This window comes from Elaeis guineensis, chromosome 9 (genome assembly GCF_000442705.2).
Source record: "Elaeis guineensis isolate ETL-2024a chromosome 9, EG11, whole genome shotgun sequence".
Lineage (NCBI taxonomy): Eukaryota > Viridiplantae > Streptophyta > Magnoliopsida > Arecales > Arecaceae > Elaeis > Elaeis guineensis.
In genome coordinates this window covers 36,647,116-36,671,930 of record NC_026001.2, presented here as the reverse complement: position 1 = coordinate 36,671,930, position 24,815 = coordinate 36,647,116, and the positions used below count along the sequence as shown (strand labels likewise).

Below are 24,815 nucleotides of genomic sequence, written 5' to 3'. Positions count from 1 at the left end.
TGGCGACATTTGTAAGCGCCTGTCAGTGCGTCGTTCGGAGCCAGGAGGGGTCTATTATGAAAAGTAGTGGAGCGGGACCATGGCCATTACTATGGCCTGCCACGTGGAGCCTGTTGTAGGTAATGGAGCGGCATCCATTGTCGCCACTTGCCAGAGGATGGAGAGACTGCGTGGCATCCATTGTAGGAAGTGGAGCAGAGTCATGGCGGTTACTGCAGCCTGTCAGGGAGTGATGGAGCCGCACGAAATCCATCGCAGGGAGTGGAGCAGAGTCATGGCTGTCACTGCGGCCTGCCAAGGGGCCCAGGCCTGTCGGCCGAAGTTCGGTTGGGGTCCGGTCTCCATAGGAGCCGGACGGGAATCATTTGCCAAGGAGTCTCGACCAAGGCCACTCATGGTAGAGACTTGAAGTAGTTTGTTTGCAGCGGTGACTCGGAGTGGGTCGCTTGCGACAGGAGCTCAAAGTCTGGCTCCGTAGGAGTCCGGACGAGATCTACCTGTAATTGAAGTCATGGGCAGAGTCTGGCTTCCGTAGGAGTCCGGCGAAGTCAGCCTTCAACCGGAGTCGGGGACGAGATCCAGCTCCCATAGGAGTCCGGGCTGAGTCTACCTGCAATTGGAGTTAGGGGCAAAGTCTGGCTCTCTTAGGAGTCCGGACAAAGTCTACCTGTAATTGGAGTCACGGGCGAAGTCCAGCTCCCTTAGGAGTCCAGACGAAGCTTACCAGCAGTCGAGGTCAGGATGGAGCCCGGCTCCCATAGGAGTCCGGGCGAAGCCTTCCAGCAGTTGAGGTTGGGGATGAAGTCCGGATCCCTAGGAGTTCGGGCAGAGTCTTCCTACAACCAGAGTTGGGGGCGAGGTCCGGCTCACGTAGGAGTCCGGGCGAAGTCTACCTGCAATTAAAATCAGGGGCGAAGTCTGACTCCCTTAGGAGTCCAGATGAAGCTTACCAGTAGTCGAGGTCGAGGATGGAGCCCGGCTCCCGTAGGAGTCCGGGTGAAGCCTTCCAGCAGTTGAGGTTGGGGATGAAGTCTGGCTCCCGTAGGAGTTCGGCAGAGTCTTCCTGCAACTAGAGTTGGGGATGAGGTTCGGCTCCCGTAGGAGTCCGGGCGAAGTCTACCTGCAATTAAAGTCAGGGCGAAGTCCGGCTCCCTTAGAGTCGGATGAAGCTTATCAGCAGTCGAGGTCGAGGATGGAGCCGACTCCCGTAGGAGTCCGGGCGAAGCCTTCCAGCAGTTGAGGTCGGGGATGAAGTCCAGCTCCTGTAGGAGTCCGGACAGAGTCTTCTTGCAACCAGAGTTGAGGATGAGGTCCGACTCCCGTAGGAGTCCAAGCGAAGTCTACCTGCAATTAAAGTCAGGGGTGAAGTCCGGCTCCCTTAGGAATCCGACGAAGCTTACCAGCAGTCGAGGTTGAGGACGGAGCTCGGCTCCCATAGGAGTCCGGGCGAAGCCTTCTAGCAGTTGAGGTCGTGGGTGGAGTCCGGCTCCCGTAGGAGTCGGACGAAGTCTGGTAGTTGTAGAATCTACCATTGGTGAAGTTCAGTCGTTGATGAAGTCGAGGTAGTTGGATTGGAGTTGAACCTAGCTGGAAGAAGTTTGGAAGGGATTCGGGGAACAGTTGATAGTCATAGAAGGTCGGCTGGCGGCGGGGCTCAGTGAGCACTTGGGCGGCTTAATAGATGACTGGGGGAACTCATGTTGAAGGAGTTTGGGTGGTGCAGTGGGAGTTCATCTATCGGGGGAATTCAGTCAGCACCGTGGAAATTCGACTGTTGGAGAAGTCCGGAGAGATACCATCTGCAGTCGAAAGCCGGAGGAGTCTTGGGAGGGTCAATCCTGTTAAGAACTTGGCTGAGGGTATTTTATACCTAACAATCTCTATTATTGTATCATTAAAACTCTTTTCAATAGGTTAAAATAATTTCACTCTAACTCATCAAGGATTGTCGATCCTGAGCAATCCTAGTAAGCTCTCATAATCTACTAGTGATATCTAACAGTATGTAGTGACAATCTAGTAGAATCAAAAAAAATCTCAAGATGTAGTTTACATATGATTCAATCTCTCTATCATGAGTTTCGATAAGATGACAGGTCATGGATAAATCATCAAACCTCATCATCAGTCATATGATAGATTCGATCAGTTTAAATCCAATAATGATCCTTATGAAAACTCTTTTCCATCAATCACACTATTGTGGCTATAGACTCTCGGACTTAATCTCTCAAATCTCATAGGACTACTCCTTTCTATCAAGATCGATAGATTCTATCTTGATACGTACCCTACTTCTACAGTGGATCAACTATCACCAACATCCACTACAAGAACTCATTGAGATCATATTTATATATCAGTCAAACTCCAACTGTCTCACTATGAGCAGTTATACCATCATAGATCAAAGGATCATTTACACAACTACAGCATTGAGATAATCACTGATGATCGAGTAGAAATCCAAGTGATCTCTCATATGGTCACATCAATACTAGTTATTCTCTAATAGCTATCCGCACTCGTCGATCAATGTCTCTACACTGTAGATCAAAGACTCATCTATCCCGAAAGAAGCGATCTATGCACCGATCTATCTAGATCAATCACCATCCTCATGATGATACTATGATTGGAAGCATTTAGGAATTAAATACATATCTCTAACTCTCAACACTTTGAAAATATGTATCAAAATATTAATTTCATAGATGATTCAAGACACATCATACTTGAATAAAAAATAAATTTATCTTTTTATTGATCAAATCAATGTATTAAGTACAAAATTATGCCCTAGCTTTATTACAATGTGTCATCCATATTACTTCTAGGACATATGTCTAACAACACCTTGGGATAGTATCGAGCTAATTACAAAGAATGATGAGAATGATGATCACCCGAGTGAAGTTCGAAGTGATCTGAGTTGGGAGGGCCTTATAGAAATCAAAGAAATTATCGATAAAATGATGGAAGGTAAGCCAAAGATCGGCCCAAAGGGATTCCTCATACAGCGTGACTTGGCCCTTCGAAGCATTGACCACATAGCCATCATGGTCTGAAACTTCGAGCCAAAAGGCTGAGCAGATGGAGAACTGAGAATGAAACCTTCTTAGGTCATCCTCGATAAGACATGACTCCTCATTGCTTGGACCCCAGAAATCCCCCATTCCATGCACAGGGCTACTTGTACATCGAGGTTCGAGGAATCATCACCTAGCCAAAGGGTCAGCCTCGATGGTGGCCAAGAGGTGCTCTCAGACCCAATCTAGGGAGGCAGCAACAAAGAACCCTGGTCACCTCGAAGGCTTTCACCCCAATCTCACCACTCCAAAAGATATAGAGGGAAAGAATGAAAGAATAGTATCCGACAAGCCAATTGCATGTGTGATGCGATGGAATTTTTTTGTGATATCTTCCTATTCATTTGCATGACATTGATTATTTTATTTATGAGGTATTATATTTTATCATTTATTGCATCATATTTTATTATGATTATGATAAACCCCATAGATTAGGGCAATGCTTTTAGGGCCACAATGAGATCATGCAAGTGAGACCTAAAATCTTGATAGTCCCAATCTAAAATAATCTCAGTCGTTGGATCATCAAGTCGGAGATCAATGATGTCGATAAGACTGGTATATCCTATGTATGCTCGATGGAGAGAGTGATTGATCTCACAATCACTTATGTAGTGATATTAATAAAAAGATGTAGGTGCTTATTAGAGAATGAGCTCACTGAACTAATCTATAGAAAGAACATCTGATGGAGCTTTATAGCATATCGACAGATGGTCTCCAATAAGAGTGATGCAAGTGATCCTTTGACCTGAGATCACCATGGTACCTTGTGTATATAGATTCATACTTTGATTTATTCTCTAGCATGCTACTTTGAGATATGTGTGAGATTCTGGGTATGGTGAAGTGTGCATGGAGGTTGTGAGTGGTCAACATGGAATCGGTCACTCTTTCAAGGAGGAAAGAACATCCTATGTGATCTCATAGGATGATGACTCTGAGAGTCTCTGATCAAAGTAGGGATGAACAGTAAAAAAAATATTTACTGATTCATCAATCGAGTCATCATCATCAGATTGAGATATATATAGATAGATATTTAGGCTTGATATGATTTCATACCCATGGCATGTCTGGGATGTTGTGTGATCAAAAAATTGAATTGCATGGTAACTCACCACGAAAGGATAATTTTGATATTTTCATCAAATTTCATATCTTTTGGATAGTCATGATATATTACTAGACATCAATCTTAACTTCTGAACTTGTAAGAATTAAAGAAGTTTAATTCAAAACTTAATTAGAAGGTGTTCTGATTAATTGATGCTTTTGGACTGACCAAATCGGATTAGGTCATGAGTTTGAGTCCACTGCTGGCTAGATATGGAATCCAATAGATCACACACAATAAGAATTTGATCTTGATCTCTTTATTTGAATTTATTGTAAATCTTATGGGTTAATTAAATTGCTAGCATATGAATTAACCCAAGTTTCCAATTGGGTTTAGTGCAAAGGTGTTTGTGCTAACCCTTAAGCGTGATGCCTTGACCTAATAGGATTAGGTTTGAACCTATAAATTAATATGTGGCCTATCTGAATTTTATGAAAGTGTTCCATAAGAAATCAACTTCCTCCATGCCAAACCACATGCCAAAATAAAGGCACAACCTATTTATTTTTGCATTAAGATTGGAGGAGTCCTTCTTAAGCACTCTTCTTAATTTCCTTCTTTATTCCACATGTTCCTTTGTTTTTTGCATCATCAGATGGTGCCTTGGAATATGTGGACACGAAAGAGAAGGAAGAGTCCTTCTTTATGAAGGAACTCACATACCAAAATTAATTGAGACACCACATATTTTTGTGCAATGAGATTAGAAGAGTCCATCTCATTGAAAACTCTTAACTTCTTTCCATTTGCATTATTTTTCCATGCTAATTCCTAAAGGGTGGTGGCATCAGATGGCACCTTGGATGGTGTGCATAGAGAAGAGTTCTTTTGCAGATTAAAAATCCAACTAACTTTCTTTATTAGGAATTAAACACCAGAGAAAACATGGAATGCCAATTGTTGGCGTCCCTTGGAGGCACCCCTTTTTTCTTATTTAAAGGGGGCATCTCCTATGTGATAAACATGACAATTTTTTTGGTGGTTAGATGTTGAAATGAAAAGGAAAAAGATTAAAAAAAAATTAAAAAAAAATAAGAGAAAAGGGAGAGAAAAATAGAAAGGAAGGCAAAAGAAATTGGAAAGCATGTGATGCTTGTCCTAAAAATCAGATTGTTCAAGTGTTAAACATCTAATCTGATTTTTGTGTGATGAGTTTTTATAAAGAATGGTTCTTAGTGTGGTCCTAGTAGAGGATTCGAAGGCATACAAGTAGTGGTGCAATCTATTCTTATGAAGAATGGTTTGCAGTGGACTTACGAAGATGGCTGCAGCACTACATTGAATTGGGAAGGGCCCTGATCAGTCCCGTGTGGATCATCGTTGGAGGGCTTCTGCTTTGAAGTCTTATGGAGATCACTCGATTATTAGATCCTTATCTTCATGCTTGGTATATGACATTTGATCCCTTCTTAATATACATGCTTATATTATTTGATTGTAATCATCAAGGTGTTCCTAGGGTTTTTGTTTCGATAGTCCTGTTTAATTGTTAAACTTATTTTTAATAGTTGAATGTAATAAAAATTTTTGAAATCTATATTCTGCTACATCACCAAAATTCAACAGTGGTATCAAAGCCATCCTTGATTGATTCAATCAAATATCATGTTATTATTATGATATGGATTAGATCCAGTTCAGATTATGTCAAAATCAGATTTTCTAAATGATGTTTAATTGATATTTCTAATGCATCCTTTGTTAACGATAAATATTATCAATCCATGATCAAACTTGGATATGAGATTTTATGATCTTTAGACTTGTGAGATAAGTTTAAGTTAGATCCTATGATCTAATATTCTATAGAGTCGTAAATCCAGTGCATATGATGCACAAAGCCTTGGAATGATATGTTGGATGTACATTACCAAGACTTAGGGCTCTTGCATATGATGCATTCACCTAAGATCCAAGGGTCGACCACCATGTTATTGGACACTCACCATTGTGGGTCTTCCATCTTGGTTGTTATCCTAGGTATGTATGGGTGATAGGGTCAAGATGCTGTCGTTAGGACACCGTGATTATCAATCAAATTTAATTTTAATAAAAATTAAAAATATATAAAAAGTAGTGAGTCAGGTCAAATCAACAGAGAAGGTATGATTTTGATTTGAAATCTTTGATTTTACAAAAAGAAAATAAAATTTTGGAGAAAGTAATTTAAGTCAAAAAATAAAAATTAAAAGTGTGAAAAATAAATCGGATACTAAGATCTACTAACTAGATCCTAGCATCTACTTACAATGAAAATAAATAATAAAAATTTAAAAATATAAAAATAAATTGATACTAAGATCTACTAATTAGATCCTAGCATCTACGTACAAAAAATAAAAGATAGGAATTTAAAGTATAGAAAAATAAATTTTATATTAATTAAAATTAAAATTCAACTACAAAAAATTTAAAAAGAATAATAAAATAAAATAAAAATAAAACTATAATAAGAATCTGAAGTTGATCAATCAAGCCTCATTGAAATGATGGTTGATGAACTCTCCATCTTCCGTCGTACTTTATAGAGCGAACCGATTTCTCTCCTTCTTTTCCTTAGGTCCTAAAGCTATTTAATTTTTTTTCTATTTTTTTTATACTTTCTACTCAATTTTTCTACTCTCAAAGCTTATTCTCGGACCCTCTATTTATAGATAAATTTTTTATAATTTTTTGATAGAAAAGGAGTCCTAAAACCCTTAAAAATCATATTAATCCCTTTAGAAATATTCTTGGCCATCGGATGGAGCTTGAACTGCCCAGATCTATCCAAAATCTATAGTTTTAATCCTTATCAATGTCAGATTGAATGTCAGCCATTGGATCTGGATTTTGATGAAGTTCTGGCTATCGGATCATGCAATTTAAATCTTTAACACAGTTGGGAGCATCCTCAGCCATTCGATTGCATGATGGATCACTTCTGGGCCATCGGATCGTGCAAAAGAGTCCTCTTATAAATCGACAATGAACAGCAACCGTTGGATCTAAGTTGGATTGAATTTTAACCATTGGATCACATCCAAGATCTTTTTCTAGCTATGAACCATGCCTGTAGACCGCGTGAAGTTTCCTGTGGATCGTGCCCTGGCTCTGTGGATCGAGTCGCTGGTCCACCGTGCATCGGAGACTATTTTTTTTATTTTTTAGGATATTTTAGCTCTATTTTTGCTTTGATTTTTATCTGAAAAATTGAAAAAAAAATATGCATTAAATTTTTTAAAAATTTTTCTTCATTTTGGTGTTTAAATTGCTTAATTAAATTAACATCTATTATTTTATAAATATATCTAATTTTATATTTTTTTTAAAATCATTTATTTTTTAAGAAAATTTAATAAACTCATGAAATTAGGGTTTTTAAGAAGATGTTAGCACCATAAATTACCAAAAATATCTATAATAAATATAAAAATATATCATTTATCACACTCTCCAACTTGAACTTTGCTCGTCCTTGAGTAAAGAAAGAATTTAGAATTAAGTATCGTTTAACTTAAAATTTTGAATTTCACCAAATAATTTTTAAAAGATCATTGATATTCAGTAGAGTGTAAATGAAATATCATTGGGGTATTAATACTAGTCAATATAAGAGTTAAACTAAGAACACTAAATTTTTTTTGAATTTTTTCAAATTATCCCTACCTTTATCTCCAAATCATTCACCTTCATATGGACAAGTATATTGTTACTTCTATCTTTTATTTATTGATTGATTTTTTTTTAATGTTGAACTGCTATTGAGTGTATTTACCCCTTAAGCTTTTTGTTTGATCTATTTAGCGAGTTTTCAGTCAATGACTCCCAAATCAGATAGCTTTAGGATACTAGGTATAAAATATTCCTCGAACCTACTTGCTCAAATCAAACAGGCTACGAGTTAAAACTAGCTTTATCATAAAACTTCTTTACCCTTCATACCTTTTGATACAAACTCAATGCTTGCTTAGGCAAAGAGGCCCAGTTACTCAGCATGAAGTACTTGAAAACTTTTTTTTTAATATATGAAGAAATGTATAGTTACTTTACACAAGCCCATAAGAAGTTAACTCTTCTTTGATGCTGGTAGAAAAATTTAGAAATACTCAAAAAAAATTATTTAAGTTCTAAACTTAACTCTTTATTGAGTTTTCTTAATACTTGATCCCTCAATATCTCACAAACTCTCTGATCTGTACATCAATTTTTTTTAAAAAATGCTTGGTTTAACTTGATTCTTAAGTATATTCAGATGCTTAAATACTAAATACTAACTTACTTGAGGACTTAAAAAAAAAAAATTATTCTCCCCCCCAACTTAATCAATATTGTCCTCAATGGAGTCAGAAAAATGAACAGTGCATGTAAAGAGAGAGAAAAGGAGAGATATCACCTGATCCATAAGTCTTTTTAAAATTAATTCTCCCCCCAACTTAACCAAGATTATTTTCAGATCCCTACAAAAGACACAAAGTAAGACTCGATTATCCTAAATAAAATGCAAAAGAAAGTAAAGGCAAAAGAAAAAATTAAAAACTTAAAAATTAGTTTGCCTCCCAGGAAGCGCTAAGTTTACCGTCTTCAGTCAGACCATGCTGATTTTCTCACCTATCCCATGTCGAATATTGGATTGATAAATTTCAATGGTTTTGGATTGCCAATCTCAGAAAGATGGTCATAATAAATTTTAACATTTTATTACCAATCTTTAGAGGGTAGTTCACATCTCCTTCTTAATTTTAGAAAGATAGTTCACAAACCCATTCACAGACCCTTATTTATTGAGAATTTCTCCTATTTGTTCTTCTAAAATGCTCATGAATTGAGTTTTTAGGTTAGGAGTTGAGTTTGAAGTAATGGGTGCTGAAAGGGTGTTAGTTAATTTTAAACATATGTATTCAAGTGTGATCAAAGATAATTTTAATTCTAAAGGAGATGGTAATTCTAAAGTGGAAGAACTGGCTTCTAAGGCTGAAGAAAATGAGACTCTTAATGGATATATCTTGGGTAACTCATCCACTCTCTTCTTTTCTTTACTTAGGTAGCATCAATACTAAGCTCAAGTTTTTCTATTGGGTAGCTTCAGTATTAACCTTTCTTCCAAATTCACATTTTGACTACCATCAGTACTAGCCTCACTCACCTGGTCTTGGTATGGATCCTTAAGAATTCTATTACTTTTAAGCTCAGAAATTGCATTGTCACTTTCAAATTGGAGATTCTTAGGTGGGACATTCATTGATGACTAGGTCCAGGTAGTTGGTGGATGGTTAGGTTATTTTCAAAATTCAGTATTGATTCGTTTGGCAATTGACCTAGTTCTCTTCTCATAGTAGATTCAGTTAATTGATCTATTTGTGCTTCTAGCCTAGCGAGAGATTACTGTTGGGTCATGATCATTTATTGAAGTTGGCTAAATCTATCATCGACTAGATTGGTCTGTTGAGGAGGTGGGTATAACGGCTGATTGTAATAGGATGGCTGACTAGGCTGACCACTATTGTAGGCATAATTCTAGTATGGAGGCCTACTCTGAAAGTTTTGCAAAGAAAGAATTTGGATCTGAGCCTGAGTCTGTTGGGGTCTCCAAAAAAATTAGGATGGTTCCTCCAGCCTGAATTATGTGTTAGAGAATGGATCATTGACAGGTTTGGAGTAACCTTGGACAGCTGGAACTTGTTCTTGAATGAAAGGTGGAAACTATGCAACTATTGGACATTCGCTCACATGATGGGCCGGCTAGCATAGATAGAATAAATCTCCAGATAATTAGGTGGTGGTGTGTATTGTGCAGGAGATTGTTGACCTAATGCTAGGAACTGATCAAATTTCTGGACAAGAAGATCGACTTTATCTAATCTTTGGGCTATTAGGTTCAGATCGACCTTAGGACTAGAGTCTGTTTGCTTAATCTTAAAAATTCCTGCCTGCTTTTGATGAGGGATTGATCTTTCGTAGGAGGATAATGAAGCATGATTGATTGAATTTTACTCAAAGTTTCAAATAAAGTGTAGGCTTCATCCTCACTTTTACTCATGAATGTACCCCCACAAGATGCATCTACCATCTGTCTGTATTGGTCACCTAAACCCTCATAAAAAGCTTGAACAATTTGCACTTAGATAGACCATGGTGTGGGTATTTTCTAAAAAGTTCCTTAAGTCTCTCCCATGATTCATGAATTTGTTCTCCTAGAAGCTGAGTAAATCCAGTGATGGCTCACCTCATGGTGTTGGTTCAACCTATCAGATAGAATTTCTTAAGAAACTCGTGCTGCATTTCAGCCCAAGTTTGGATTGGTCTCCCTATTGTGCCAAGCCAGTACTTGGCTTTGTCTTTAAGTGAGAAGAGGAATAAGGTCAATCTAAGTGCATCATCAGTAAAATTTTGAATTTTCACCATGAAATAAATTTCTAAGAACTCATCCAGATGCTTGTAAGGATCTTCATTAGTATTTTCATAGAAAGACAGGAGCATCTGGATTGTGGTCGACTTGATCTCATAGTGGCTTGCAAAGATATCAGGTAAGTGGATACAAGTCGATGGGTTATAGTGGAAGAAATAAAATATTCTTCATCTGCCTAGGTGGTTCTCTAGGATCTCCAGCCATCTAATTTTCAGGTTTAAAATGAATCAACCGTTTAATCTCAGGATTGGGTTCAACTAGGTCAGGATAGAGAGATCTTCTACCTTGCATATACTAGTGCAAACCCTAATGTATGATTCAAGTTTTTTTTTGTTTCATTTTTTTTCTTTTTTTAAGAGAAAAAGGAGAGAGAAGAAAGAAAGAGCCCTAAATCTAGATACGTAAGGTGGAAAGAATTAGTTATGGTTTAGTATTAATTACAATAAAGTTAGCAAACAATTAAACCTAGACCCCTATGGGTTTCTGAGACCTAACAGTTCGATGTAGAGTGGCTTAGCTTAAATAAAATTGGGTTTGTTCTCACTTCCTTCAACTAGCCAGGTAAGAGGTGGGATCGTGGGGGTCCCCCCGTTGTTTGCCTTAGACACCAATTGAATTGGCCAGATAAGCTAATGGAACCAATTAAATAACCACAAATTCACTTAGGCTAAGCCTTTATAACCTCTAGCCTTAGACACCAGTTTCAAGACTGAGTTCAGACTTACTTTGCACTTGACTTGACCATAATATTCAGAACTGAACTCGATTAATATTAGGGGCCAATATCTACTTGATTTTAGTTAGGCTAGGGTTAATGTGGGATGCTGGTTGGTTGTTTTTGGGCCAAGAGAAGGTGATAAAATCTCCACCTTATCTTGTTATGGGTGTTGCCCTTAAATTGATTTGAGATGAATATGCACAATCAATTTCAAACAAGGGATTCTATGCAACTAAATTAGATGCATGAAACTAATAAAAATTGAAAGCTTACCTTGTCTCCAGCGATCACCAAAAATAAATCTACAATGATGAATGCTCCTAAAAATTAAGTTTCTACTCTTATCATGCATTTTTTATTAGGTTTATGTAGATGAATTTTAGGTTAATTAAAAAAATAATAATTAATACTAAAAAAAATAGTTAAGGCTAGGGTTAGGATTGATCTCACCAACTTGGAAGCTTTCTATCTCCTTTTTTTTTTGAATTTTTGAATTTTTTTTTGAAAAGATAAAAAAAGTTAGTAAGTATGTCATAAAAAAATTAAAGAAATCAAACATTAAAATTGATACCTTCCCCGACAACAGCGCTAAAAATTTAATAGGATCAAGATGCTGTCGTTAGGACACCATGATTATCAATCAAATTCCAACTTCAATAAAAATTAAAAATATGTAGAAAGTAGTGAGTCGGGTTGAATCCACAGAGAAGGCAGGATTTTGATTTGAAATCTTTGATTTTACAAAAAAAAAATAAAATTTTGAAAAAATAATTTAAGTCAAAAAATTAAAAATTAAAAATAAAAAAATAAATCGGATACTAAGATCTACTAACTAGATCTTAGCATCTACTTGCAATAAAAATAAATAATAAAAATTTAAAAAGTATAAAAATAAATTGATACTAAGATCTACTAATTAGATCCTAGATCTACGTGCAAAAAATAAAAGACAGGAATTTAAAGTGCAAAAAAATAAATTTTACATTAATTGAAATTAAATTTAAGTATAAAAAATTTAAAAATAATAATAAAATAAAATAAAAATAAAATTGTAACAAAAATTTGAAGTTGATCAGCCAAGCCTCATCGAAAAAATGGTTGATGACTTCTCCATCTTTCGTCATACTCCGTAGAGCAAACCAACTTTTCTCCTTCTTTTTCTTGGATCCCTAAAGCTATTTAATTTTTTATCTATTTTTTTCTATACTTTCTACTAATTTTTCTGCTCTCAAATCTTATTCCTAGATCTCTTATTTATAAATAAATTTTTCATAATTTTTTGATAGAAAAAGAAGTCCTAAAACCCTTAGAAATCATATTAATCCCCTTAAGAATATTCTTGGCCATTGGATGAAGCTTGAATCGCCCAGATCTGCCCAAAATCCATAGTTTTAATCCTCTCAAAGTCGATCGAATGTCAGCCATGGATCTGGGTTCTGATGAAGTTTTGACCATCAGATCATGCAATTTAAATCCTTAACATAGTCGGGAGCATCCTTAGCCGTCCGATTGCATGATGGATCACTTCTAGACTATCGAATCGCACAAAAGAGTCCTCTTATAAACCGGCAATGAACAACAACCGTTGAATCTAAGTCGGATTGAATTTCAGCCGTTAGATCACATCCAGGATCTTTCTCTCACTATGAACCATGTCTATGGACCGCGTGAAGTTTTCTATGGACCGCACCCTGCTTTGTGGACCGAGCGCCGGTCCATCATGCATCGGAGGCTATTTTCTTTATTTTTTAAGGTATTTTAGCTCCATTTTTGCTCTGATTTTTATCTAAAAATTGAAAAAAAAATATGCATTAAATTTTTCAAAAATTTCTCTTCATTTTGGTATTTAAATTATTTAATATAAATTAACATCTATTTTTTTATAAATATATCTAATTTCATATTTTTTTCAAAATCATTTATTTTTAAGAAAATTCAATAAATTCATAAAATTAGGGTTTTTAAGAAGATGTTAGCATCATAAATTATCAAAAATATCTACAATAAATATAAAAATATACCACTTATCAATGGGGCTATAAATTTTTTGATCTTGAAAAGGATGCTTCAGATATGGATTAGAATTTTTGCCAATGAATTTATTTTTAACTATAATTCATTGATCTAATATAATTAAAATTTATGATTATAGATAAAATCAAATTTATAGTTCTAATTTGATTAAAAATTATGTTTAATTTAGATTGATCAAATTGTCATTGATCTAATTTGATTAGGATTTGACTCATGGTTGATCGGATCTTAGCTAACCTAATTGGATTAGGGTCAATCTAAGAATTGGTCAACTCAACTCAAAAAGGATGATAAATAATTGACTTAAATTTAAAATTGGATCAAGGGTTGAATCCGAATCAAAAACCCTAGATGGGTCCTATGCCCATATATTTAAACATCTCTATTGACATGTTTATGAAAGATATCACAATTAGAATAACATGAGTAGGTTATTATCATGTTTAGTAATTATTATAAATCTATGATGAGTGGTTATGGACTATGGTACATCCATGTGATGGATGTATGTATGAATGATTCCTATTGGCTAATTATATAAATGTATCTGCAAGAGTTGCAATAAGGGCTGGGTGCCCTTGATGCATAGTATTATCAGCTGTATCTTTTATATGTTTCAAATTGTTGATTAGGACTTTTACATATTGATGTGATATTGTAGAAAAAAATTTATTTAAAAATAGATAGAAATTATTTCTTTCTTTTTTTAGATAAAGTTCGATCATTCATGGAAGTCTTCATGGAGATGAAGACTGGACTACCAGATGTTTGGAGAGCATAGGCACATTAAAATTGACTATAAGATAGTTCAATCTATAATGCACCTAGGGTTAGACCCATATACCATCCTGTGGCTTGGATGTATATTATTCAAAAGTCCATAACCATTTGATTTTCTTTATATGCTCTTAATGCTAGTAGATAGAATTAAATAGAGTTGCATGTGATGGATTTGTATACATTTTGGATGTGCATGAGACCTAAGTTCCTCATTTAAATTATATTAAGTTATAATGATGAAGTGTTAAGAACACTACCCATGCTTCCTTCATGCCAAGCTAGTATTATGTCAAGAACCATAGTAGACTTATTGTGCTATCCACAAGGCTTGCTGTGGGGACTGATTTGATACTATCTTGATGCATAATGAAGCTAATGGTATTTGGCTCATACTAAGTCAATAGAGTATGTCAAAAACTATAGTGAGTTTGTTGTGCTATCCACAAGACTTGCTATAGGGATTGATATGATGTTGATTTAGTGATGTTTATGATATATTTTGGTAGTACTGTCTTGTTGTCCTATCTACAAGGATAGTATTATTCAGATATGACCATATAGGATTGAAAAATATGATTAATTAAAATATTATAGTTTGTTATGCTATCCACAAGGTTATAAATATTTTAGAGATAAAATTATGTTAAGAGTTGTATGAGATGCAATTGGAAAGGAGTTACCTATCCTTGAACTCATAGGAGCTTGTTGTGCTATCTGCAAGACTTTTTATGAGGAATTAGGATCTCAACCCCACTAAGAAACTTGATGATAGATTTTTTTTTTTTATACTTGAGGATTATGAAATTGTTAAAATAGTGAGAGACATAATTAGATAAAAGATCTCATCTAATTTGTGATGTCAACATGAGTAGTCCTTTTATGTTCTTATATATTAATCTGCATCTTCACTATCACTGCATGGTATATTTGATGCCTTTTTTATCAACTTTATGAACTGATTAAGAAACCTGAGAATAGTTCTCACATAGAAGATAGTCTCCTATTCTCTTGAATCTAATTTGATCAAAGATGATACTATAAAGAAGAAAAAAATATATATGAGATATGACGGGGATGACAGTATCACTGTCAAGTATATCCTGATTGACTTAATCATGTGATTAAGTCAATATCATGGATGGTGAGTTAATTCAAAATTCAATCCTACTTATTCTCCAAGTTTTTTCTTTAGCATCTCCCAAGAGAAGAAAGGTGAAGAATATCTTCGCCATGGGTATCTATTATCATTACAGTAATAACGAGCATTGGAAAAAAATTGAGAGAGTTATCTTGCAAGTGTGAAGCAGTTGCAGGATGCAAAAGTTGCATCTGCTAATGATTTGTATATAATACAAACTAATTTATCATTGAGTGTTTTAGCTTCAAAATTTTGGATATGAGATACCTCATATAGATCTCACTTATGCAAAGCATTGTTGGACCTATAAAGCTGAAGTAAGGTAACTACATATTTTTTGGCACTGATGGATAGTCTATTCATACTAAGGTTGTAAGAACCTACTTATTTATGTAACCTTCTAGCAAGGTTTGGAACTAATAGATTTTGTTATATGCCTAAATTTATCAAAAATATTATTTCAATTCTTTTGTTATTGTAGCATGGTTTTGAAATTAATGTTAAAGCAATAGTTGTTCTCCTTCTGATAAATTTTATGACTGGATTTATGATAATGATCTCATATTTCTGTCACTCAATGATGTTGTTCTTCACATTGATGAGAATAAAAATGAATATGTGATGGTCACATATTTCTGACATTGCCAACTTGGTCATTTTTGTGAGTCAAAGATAAATAAGTAATATAAAGAAGAGTTCTTTGATCTGTATGAATCTGAATCATATATAACTTATAAATCTTGTCTTTGGATAAAAATGATCAAGATCTCATTTACTAGATATGAAAAAAGATGAGCAAGGTATTAGGACTTGAACATATAGATATTTGAAGACTAATAATATCTTCACCAGAGATGGACACCACGTATGAGATATGGTGTGTTCCTTAATATGCTTCACAAATTTTGTTATTTCATTCTGAAGATATGCCCTAGAAATTACTGCATATATTTTGAATAAGATACCATCAGAATCTGTTACTAGACTCTATATGAGATATGGACAAGGAAAGAGACAAGTTTCCTAGCTTATGTGAAAAGAATTGATGTACATAAGTTTTGTGCTAGATCATATTTGTATAAGTTTATAGATTATCCTAAAGAGTAGTATTGATACTATTTCTACCACTCTACTAGATAAAAGATGTTTTGTCAATAGTATGCCACCTTTTGAAAAAAAATTTAAGAAGGGGATAGTGGGAGGATAATTGAACTTGAGAAGTTCAAGAACTATGAACTATCCCATCACAACCTGTGGAGTGTCTACAAGTTGATCCTCGACTAGATGTGCCCATTGATGAGGCACAACCATGACACACACCTCCTCATCGAAGGTCAATCTGAGTGTGTAATATAGCACTCAAAATTTGAATTTATCATTGAGAATGACGATACACCATACATTATTGAGAATGATATTTTTTTGACCTATTCGAAATAGTCATGAGTAGAGACTCTCACAGATGACTTGAAATCATGACATTCGAAATGAACTCCCGGTATATCAACCAAGTATGGACTTTGGTTGAAGCATCTATGGGTATGACCCAATATATTCCTATCAAGAATGTCAATCCAAATTTCTACTTGCTATTGCCACACACCAACTAGAGATTTTGTCTCTAGTGGGAGGGCAAATCTATTTATGGATTAAAGCAGACATTGAGCAGTCGATACTTCTATTTTTGATGAGATAGTCAAAATATTTGACTTTATCAAAATAATAGATGAATCCTATGTGTGCAAGAAGATAGGTGGGAGGCCCACTAACTTCTTGATTATGTATGTGGATGACATACAGCATATTGGGAAGGTAGTCCCAATATTGCACTCGGTTAATGACATACTTATCATAGAGGTTTTCTTTGAAAAGACTTGGGTTAAGCATCCAATATACTTGGCATCTATAGAGATAGATGTAAATAGATGTTAGGCTTGTTCCAGTCTAAGTACATGGATTTTATGTTGAAGGAGTTCAATATGAATAAATATAAAAGAGTTTACTGACACATATATATTCAATGTATTAAGCCTAATGTGGTTTATGCCTTGTGCATAATTATTGATTTCAGATAGATCCATGATAGGATCTTTTGAAAACTGTAAAAAATATTCTCAAAGTACTTAATAAGTACTAGAGGAGCAGTGAATTGAAAGGGTTCCATACCGCAAAACTGTGTTTGACTCAGTTGATTGCTGTTAGTAAGGATTGCTAAAAAAAGTCACCTGATGAAAGCGTTCATCACTGAGTTGGATGTGGTCTCACTAGAAACCCATGCACATCCTATGGCACTTTCATCTCATTCATGATTTGATCATAAAATGAGTTTATATAAAGAACAACATAATGGACCAATTTACTAAACCTTAACACAGCAGCATGCTCGCCACCTTGATTGCATGGGCATCAGGTACAAGGACGATTGGCTTTAGTGCAAGTGAGAGATTGAAAGAATAGTGCCCGACAAGCCAGTGCATGTGTGATGCAATGGATTTTTCTGTGATATCTTTCTGCTCATTTGCATGACATTGGTTATTTTATTTATGAGATATTATATTTTATCATTTACTACATCATATTTTTTATGATTATGATAAACTTTATAGATTAAGGCAATAATTTTAGGGCCATGATGAGATCATGCCAGTGAGATCTAAAATCTTGATAGCCTCAATCTAAAATATTTTCAGTCATTGGATCATCGAATGAAGATCGATGATGTCGGTAAGACTGGTACATTCCATGTATGCTCGATGGAGAGGATGATTGATCTCACAATCACTTGTGTAGTGACACTAATACAAGGATGTAGGTGCTCATTAGAGAATGAGTTCACTGAACTGATACACAGGAAGAACATCTAATAGAGCCTTACAGCATATCGACAGATGGTTCTTCAGTGGGAGTGGTGCAAGTAATCCTTTGACTTGAGATCACCATAGTACATTGTGTATATGGATCCATAATTTGATTTATTCTCTAGCATGCCATTTTAAGATGTATGTCGGATATTCTAGATATGGTGAAGTGTGCATAGAGGTTGTGAGTGGTCAACATAGAATTGGTTACTCCTTGTAGGAGGAGAGAACATCCTATGTGATCTCATAGGATGATGACTCTGAGAATCTCTTACCAGAGAAGGAATGAATAGTAAAAAGATTTTTACTAGTTCATTAATCGAGTCATCATCATCAGATCGAGATACATATAGATAGGTATTTGGGTTTGACATGATTCTATGCCCATGATCTGTTTGGGATGTTGTGCGATCGAAAGATTGAATTACACAGTAACTCACCACAGAAGGATAATTTTGATATTCTCATTAAATTTTATATCTTCTGAGTAGTCATGACATATTTCTAGATATCAATATTGACTTGTGGACTTGCAAGAATTAAAAGAGTTTAATTTAAAAATTAATTAGAAGGTATTCTGATTAATTGATACCTTTGGACTGACCAAATCGGATTAGGTCATGAGTTTGAGTCCACTGCTGGCTAAATATGGAACCCAATGGGTCACAATAAGAATTTGATCTTGGTCCAATCTATTTGGATTTATTGTAAATCTTATGAGTTAATTAAATTGCTAGCACATGAATTAACCCAAATTCTCATTGAAAGAATAATGCCCTATAAGCCAATCGCATATGGGATGCGATAGGATGTTTATTATAATTTATCTTTCAGACTCATATAATTAATATTTATATTATTAATAAATAAATATTTTTAATTCATTATATGCTGCATCTTGTTGTTCTTAAGATTATAATGAACCCCATAGATCTGGACAATAATTTTAGGGCTGTGATGAGATCACGTCAGTGAGACCTAAATCCTTGATAGCCCTAACCTAAAATATTTTTAGCCGTTGGTATATTGAGTCGGAGATCAATGATAGATAAGACTGGCATGTCCTATATATGCTCAGAAATAAGGGTGATTGATCTCACAACCACTTGTATGGTGACACTAATATAAGGATATGGGTGCTCATTAGAGAATGAGTTCACTGAATGAACTTGTAAAAGAATATCAGATGGAGTCTTATTTACATGTCAACTGATAATTCTCTAGTGGGAGTTAAGTGATCTTTAGACCTGAGGTCACCATGGTACCTTGTGTATATGGATCCATATTTTGATTCACTACCTAACTTGGTTCTTTGATCCTTATATGGGGTGTTCTGGATATGATGAAGTATGCATGGAGGTTGTGAGTGATCAATAAAGGATCAATCACTCCTAATAAGGAGATCAAACATCCTATGTGATCTCATAGGATGGTGATTTCGGATGTCTTTGGCCAAAATAGGATGATAATTAGAAAAAAAATTTTAATATATCATCAACTGAATCATCACTTTCAGATCAAGATACATATGGATAAGTAATTGAATTTGACATATTTTTATACTCATAGCTCATTTGGGATATTGTTTGATTGAAAGATTGAATTATACAGAACTTACCACTGAAGGATATTTTGATAATTTTTTATCAAAATTTTAAATCTTTCAGTAGTCATGACACATTACTAGACATCAATATTGATTTATAAATTCATCAAAATTAAAAAAATTTAATTTTAGAATTAATTTGGAAGAGTCCAAGTTGATTGGGACTCTTCGGATGACCTAATTTCATCGGATTAGGGTTACATCGAAAGTCTTAATCTACTACTGGATAGATTTGGAACTCAATGGGTCACACACTTTGAGATTTGACCTTGTTCTGATTTAATTAGAGTTTAACATAAATTCTATGAGTTAATTTGATATGCTAGCATATTGTATTAACCCAAGTTTTTAAATTGGTTTGGTTCAAAGTGTTTGAGCTAACCTAGACCAATTGCCTTTGATCCAATGGGGTTGGGTCAATTTAAATTAGATCCTTATCCAACTTGAACTAGTTTCAAGTAGAGAAGGACTCCTCTATGCCCATCAAAATTCATGGCAAAATATAAATGCCACCCCCTTTTTTTTTGCATGTGAAATGAAGAGTCCTTAATGAAGGTGGTTAATTTTTACACGTTGCCATATTTTTCCATCCGATCTCCTATATTTTGTCACCAAAATTTATTAGATTTTTTATGACATATAGAAGAAGGAGAGTCCTTCTATTACAAGTATCTAGAATACTAAAAATTCATATGGTGAATTTATTCACTGCATGGGAAGTTGAAGCGCCAAAGGTTGGTGCCTCTTCATCCCATGTGACGTCCCTTGGTCCCCTATTTATAAGAGATGCCCCACATGGTTGGGTGATATGATTTTAGATTGAAACTAGAGAGGAGGTATGTGGAAATCATAAAAAAAATTTAGAAAAAATTTAAGAAAAAGGCAAAGAAAATTTGAGTGGCAAAATTTGCAAGAAGGGTGGTGAGATTTTTAGCAAGTGTTGCTAGTGTGCCCTAGAGTTTGATTTTTCCATGTGTTGGAGTCAAAAATTAAATCTTAGGTTGTATGACATCTGAAGAGTATCCTCTTGGTGTCATTCTGATGGCAAGATCAAAAGTAATTAGACTTTGGTACGATGTGATGTAAGTTCGAAGCTAGCAGTGTTCTTGAGAAAATAAGGCTGCAGTAACACACCGATTGGGAAGGACCTTGGCCAATTTTTGTGTGGATCACCATTGGAGGACTTCTACTTTGGGGTCTTATGGAAAATACCAATATGCCACTTTTTTATTTTGATGAAAGTATAAAATTCTATCCTTTTGCATGCTTGATTTTGCTTTGATCGATATCGACAAGGTGATTCTATGGTTTGAATTCCAGCTCGATAGTTTTATGTGATAGAACTACTAATTTGTATGATTTTAAAATTTTTAAAAATTATTTTTTACTATATGACCAGAATCCAACAGTGGTATCAGAGCCATCCTTGTCTAATTCGATCATACAAGTGCTAAATTGTAACATTGAATTGTTCTTGTTCATATATCTTGTCAAAAATGTTGTATTATTTTTAGCATCGATCTTTAAACTCAAAAAATATTTTTGACTTTTTATGTATCATGATGTTAAATTTTAATTATTAGAATTATGAATCTATGGTTATTTGAAATTTTTATTATCATGGTAGCATGATGCTTAAATCGATGCATAATTATGGGTGTCATGCATGCCTAATATGATTAGGATTTGTTATATTATTTGAATATACTTGCCATTTGTTATGACTTCAATTGCACCCTTATTTAATTTTTGGCATGATAATATAATTGCTATTATGAATAGTAGAAGCATGTCAAATTGCATAATTTGTAGTGTACATTTTATGTAGTCATAGTTAGGATGTGTCGAGACCAGTTCAAAATCCTTCTTTAAAAATTATATTAAGTTGTAATGTCGGGATTTACTTTCAATTCTAAAGTTAAATTCTTTAGATCAATTAATGTCAAGAAAAATATGAATGGTGATTTTCTAATTAGATCAGTATGCTGGCCTGACCAACTCTGTTGGTGTCTAGAAAAGCTACGAGGAGCCTTCTACCTACTTACCTGACCAATTTGGTCTTGTTGAATTTCAGACTTAGATTAATTAAGTGATGTAGATATTACAAGGATCTTCCTTCAAACTTGATCGATAAAGTATGTCAAGATCTTAGTGAGCTTGTTGTGCTATCCACAAGGCTTACTATAGAAACTGACATGATGTTGATCAAGTGCATATTGATGCTTATGGCATATTTGAATAGTGTTGCTTTGTTGTGCTATCTATAATGACAGTATTGTTTAAGTATGACCATATAGGATTGACGGGTCAACTTAACTAGAACACTATAGTTTGTTGTACTATACACAAGACTATATGTAATCTAGAGGTCAGAATAAAAGATGTTGAGAATTATAGAGGTACAATTAGTAAAGAGTTATCTACTCTTGAACTCATGAATGCTTGTTGTGCTATCCACAAGGTATTTGTGAGGAATAGGGATCTCAACCCCACTAAGAAATATTAGAATGTTTCTCGATTTTCATATTTAAAGGCTATGAAGTTTGATAAAATAGGGAGATATAATTAGATAAAAGTCCTAGTTTAGTTGTGCATGTCATCATGAGTTGTCTGCTTATATTATGTTTTTGTTGTTGTAGATTAACTACATACATGGCATCCTCACTTTCACTTAGAGGTATCCTAGTTGCAAACAAGTTGACTAGACCTAACTATGTCAACTAGTTAAGGAACTTGAGAATTATTCTCACTCAAGAGAAAGTCTCTTACATTCTTGATACACCTACTCCAGATTCTCTTAGGGAAGATGCTTTCGAGGAGGATAGGCTGCATATAAAATATGAAAAGATGATCATGTGACTGTCAAATGCATCATGCTTACCTCCATGAGCAACGAGCTCCAGAGGCAGCATGAGGACATGGATATTCCCTCTATTCTCCTTAATCTTAAGGAGTTATATAGGGAACAAAGTCGAACTGCTCGATATGAGATATCAAAGCAGTTGTTCCATACCCACATGACAGAAGGCACCTCCATGCAAACTAATGTCTTGAAGATGATTGATTTGATCACTCGTTTGAGATAATTAAATTTTGTCATAGATGATGAACTAAGTCAGGATTTGATCCTGCAGTCTCTCTGTGATTTTTTTTCTCAGTTTGTTATAAATTATCATATGAACAAACTAAACATTAGCCTGCATGAGCTACTGAATATGTTGAAAATAGTAGAGAGCCATTTCAAGGGTGAAAAGGCTCAGATTCTTCATGTTGATAAGATCAGCAAGAAGAAGGCAAAGAAGGGTTCTAAGAAAAAGTTAAATCCTAAGGTTAGCATCTCTAAGAAGAAGGCGAAGAAGGTCTCCATCAAAGGTACTTGTTATCATAATGGCAAGGAGGGCCATTAGAAGAGAAATTGCAAGGAGTACCTTGCAACCGTGAAACCGACAAACATTGCTAAAGGTTTGTATATGATACCAACCAATTTATTATTAAGTACTTCATGTCAAATTCATGAATATTGGATACTACCTGTGGTTCACACCTTTGTAAATCATTGCAGGATCTACAGAAAATAAAGAATCTGAATAAAGGTGACTTCGAGCTATTCGATACCAGTGGAGAGTCCATTCAGGCTGAAGCTATAGGAATCAGGGTTTTGAAGTTACCTTCGGGCAAAATTTTAGAACTAAAGACCTATTATTATATTCATAATATTATTAGAAATATTATTTCTATACCATTATTATTGGAACAAAGTTTTGAAATAATTACAAAGAACAATGGTTGTTCTATTTACTTTTCTAATCAATATTATGGAAGTACTTTTATTAATAATGATCTTATATTTCTTTCACTTAATAATAATGTGTTTCATATTGAAAATATGAAGAAAAAAAGAGAGAGAATGTGAATGTCACATACCTCTGGCACTACCGACTTGGTCATATAAATGAGTCAAGGATTAATAAGTTATATAAAGATAATTTCTTTGATCCTTATGATTATGAATCATATGAAACTTGTAAATCTTACCTCATGAAAAAAATGATCAAGACTCCATTTACTGGATATGGAGAAATGATAAGTGACATTTTGGATCTTGTACATACTGATATATATGGTCTGATGTCAACTCAAGCTAGAGATGGATACTCTTATTTCATCACATTTACTGATGATAGGTCAAGATTTGAATATATGTATTTAATGAAATATAAATCTGAAGCCTTTAACAAATTTAAAGAGTATCAAAAAATAGTTGAGAAATAAACTGATAAAAGTATTAAAACTCTTCGATCTAATCGAGGAGGAGAATATTTATCCAATGAGTTCCTTGATTATTTGAAACAAAATGGAATACTCATTCAATAGATACCTCCTTATACTCCATAATTAAATAGAATTACAAAGAGAAAGAATCGCACCTTATTAGATATGGTGCGGTTCATAATGTATTTCATGGATTTTTCGATATCTTTTTGGAGATACGCCCTTAAGGTTACAGCATATATTTTAAATAAAGTACCTTCTAAATCTATTTCTAGCACTCCATATGAAATATGAAAAGAAAAAAGACTCAATCTGAAGCATCTTAAGATTTGAGATTGCCCGGCATATGTGAAAAATATTGATGGACATAAGCTGGATGCTAGATCAAAAAAATATAGGTTTGTAGATTATCCCAAGGAGAGTATAGGATACTACTTCTATAATCCTACTCAACAAAAGGTATTTGTTGGTAGGCATGCCATTTTCTTGGAGAAAGAGTTTATCTAAGAAGGAAGCAGTGGGAGGTCTGTTGAACTTGAGGAAGTTCAAAACCTACAATCCATCCAGGATTTACAAAATGATTCTCAACCAGATGTACCCATTGTTGAAGTACAGTCACTACACACACCTCCTCTCCGAAGGTAGAGTAGAGTACGTAATGTACCACTTAGGTATGAATTTGTTATTGAGAATGACAATACAACCTATATTATTGAGAATGATGAACCTATGACCTATTTAGAAACTATCATGATTAGTGACTCTGATAAGTGGCTCAATGCTATTAAATCCGAAATGGACTCTATGTA

At 34.6% G+C, this 24,815-nt stretch overlaps 1 non-coding gene across 1 annotated transcript; it reads left to right on the top strand.

Moving 5' to 3' along the window:
* The first annotated feature begins 10,318 nt into the window (after positions 1-10,318).
* On the top strand, positions 10,319-10,427 carry LOC140851853 (small nucleolar RNA R71). The gene has a single exon (XR_012134610.1). It is a non-coding gene; the product is annotated as a small nucleolar RNA R71 (small nucleolar RNA).
* The last annotated feature ends 14,388 nt before the right edge of the window (positions 10,428-24,815 follow it).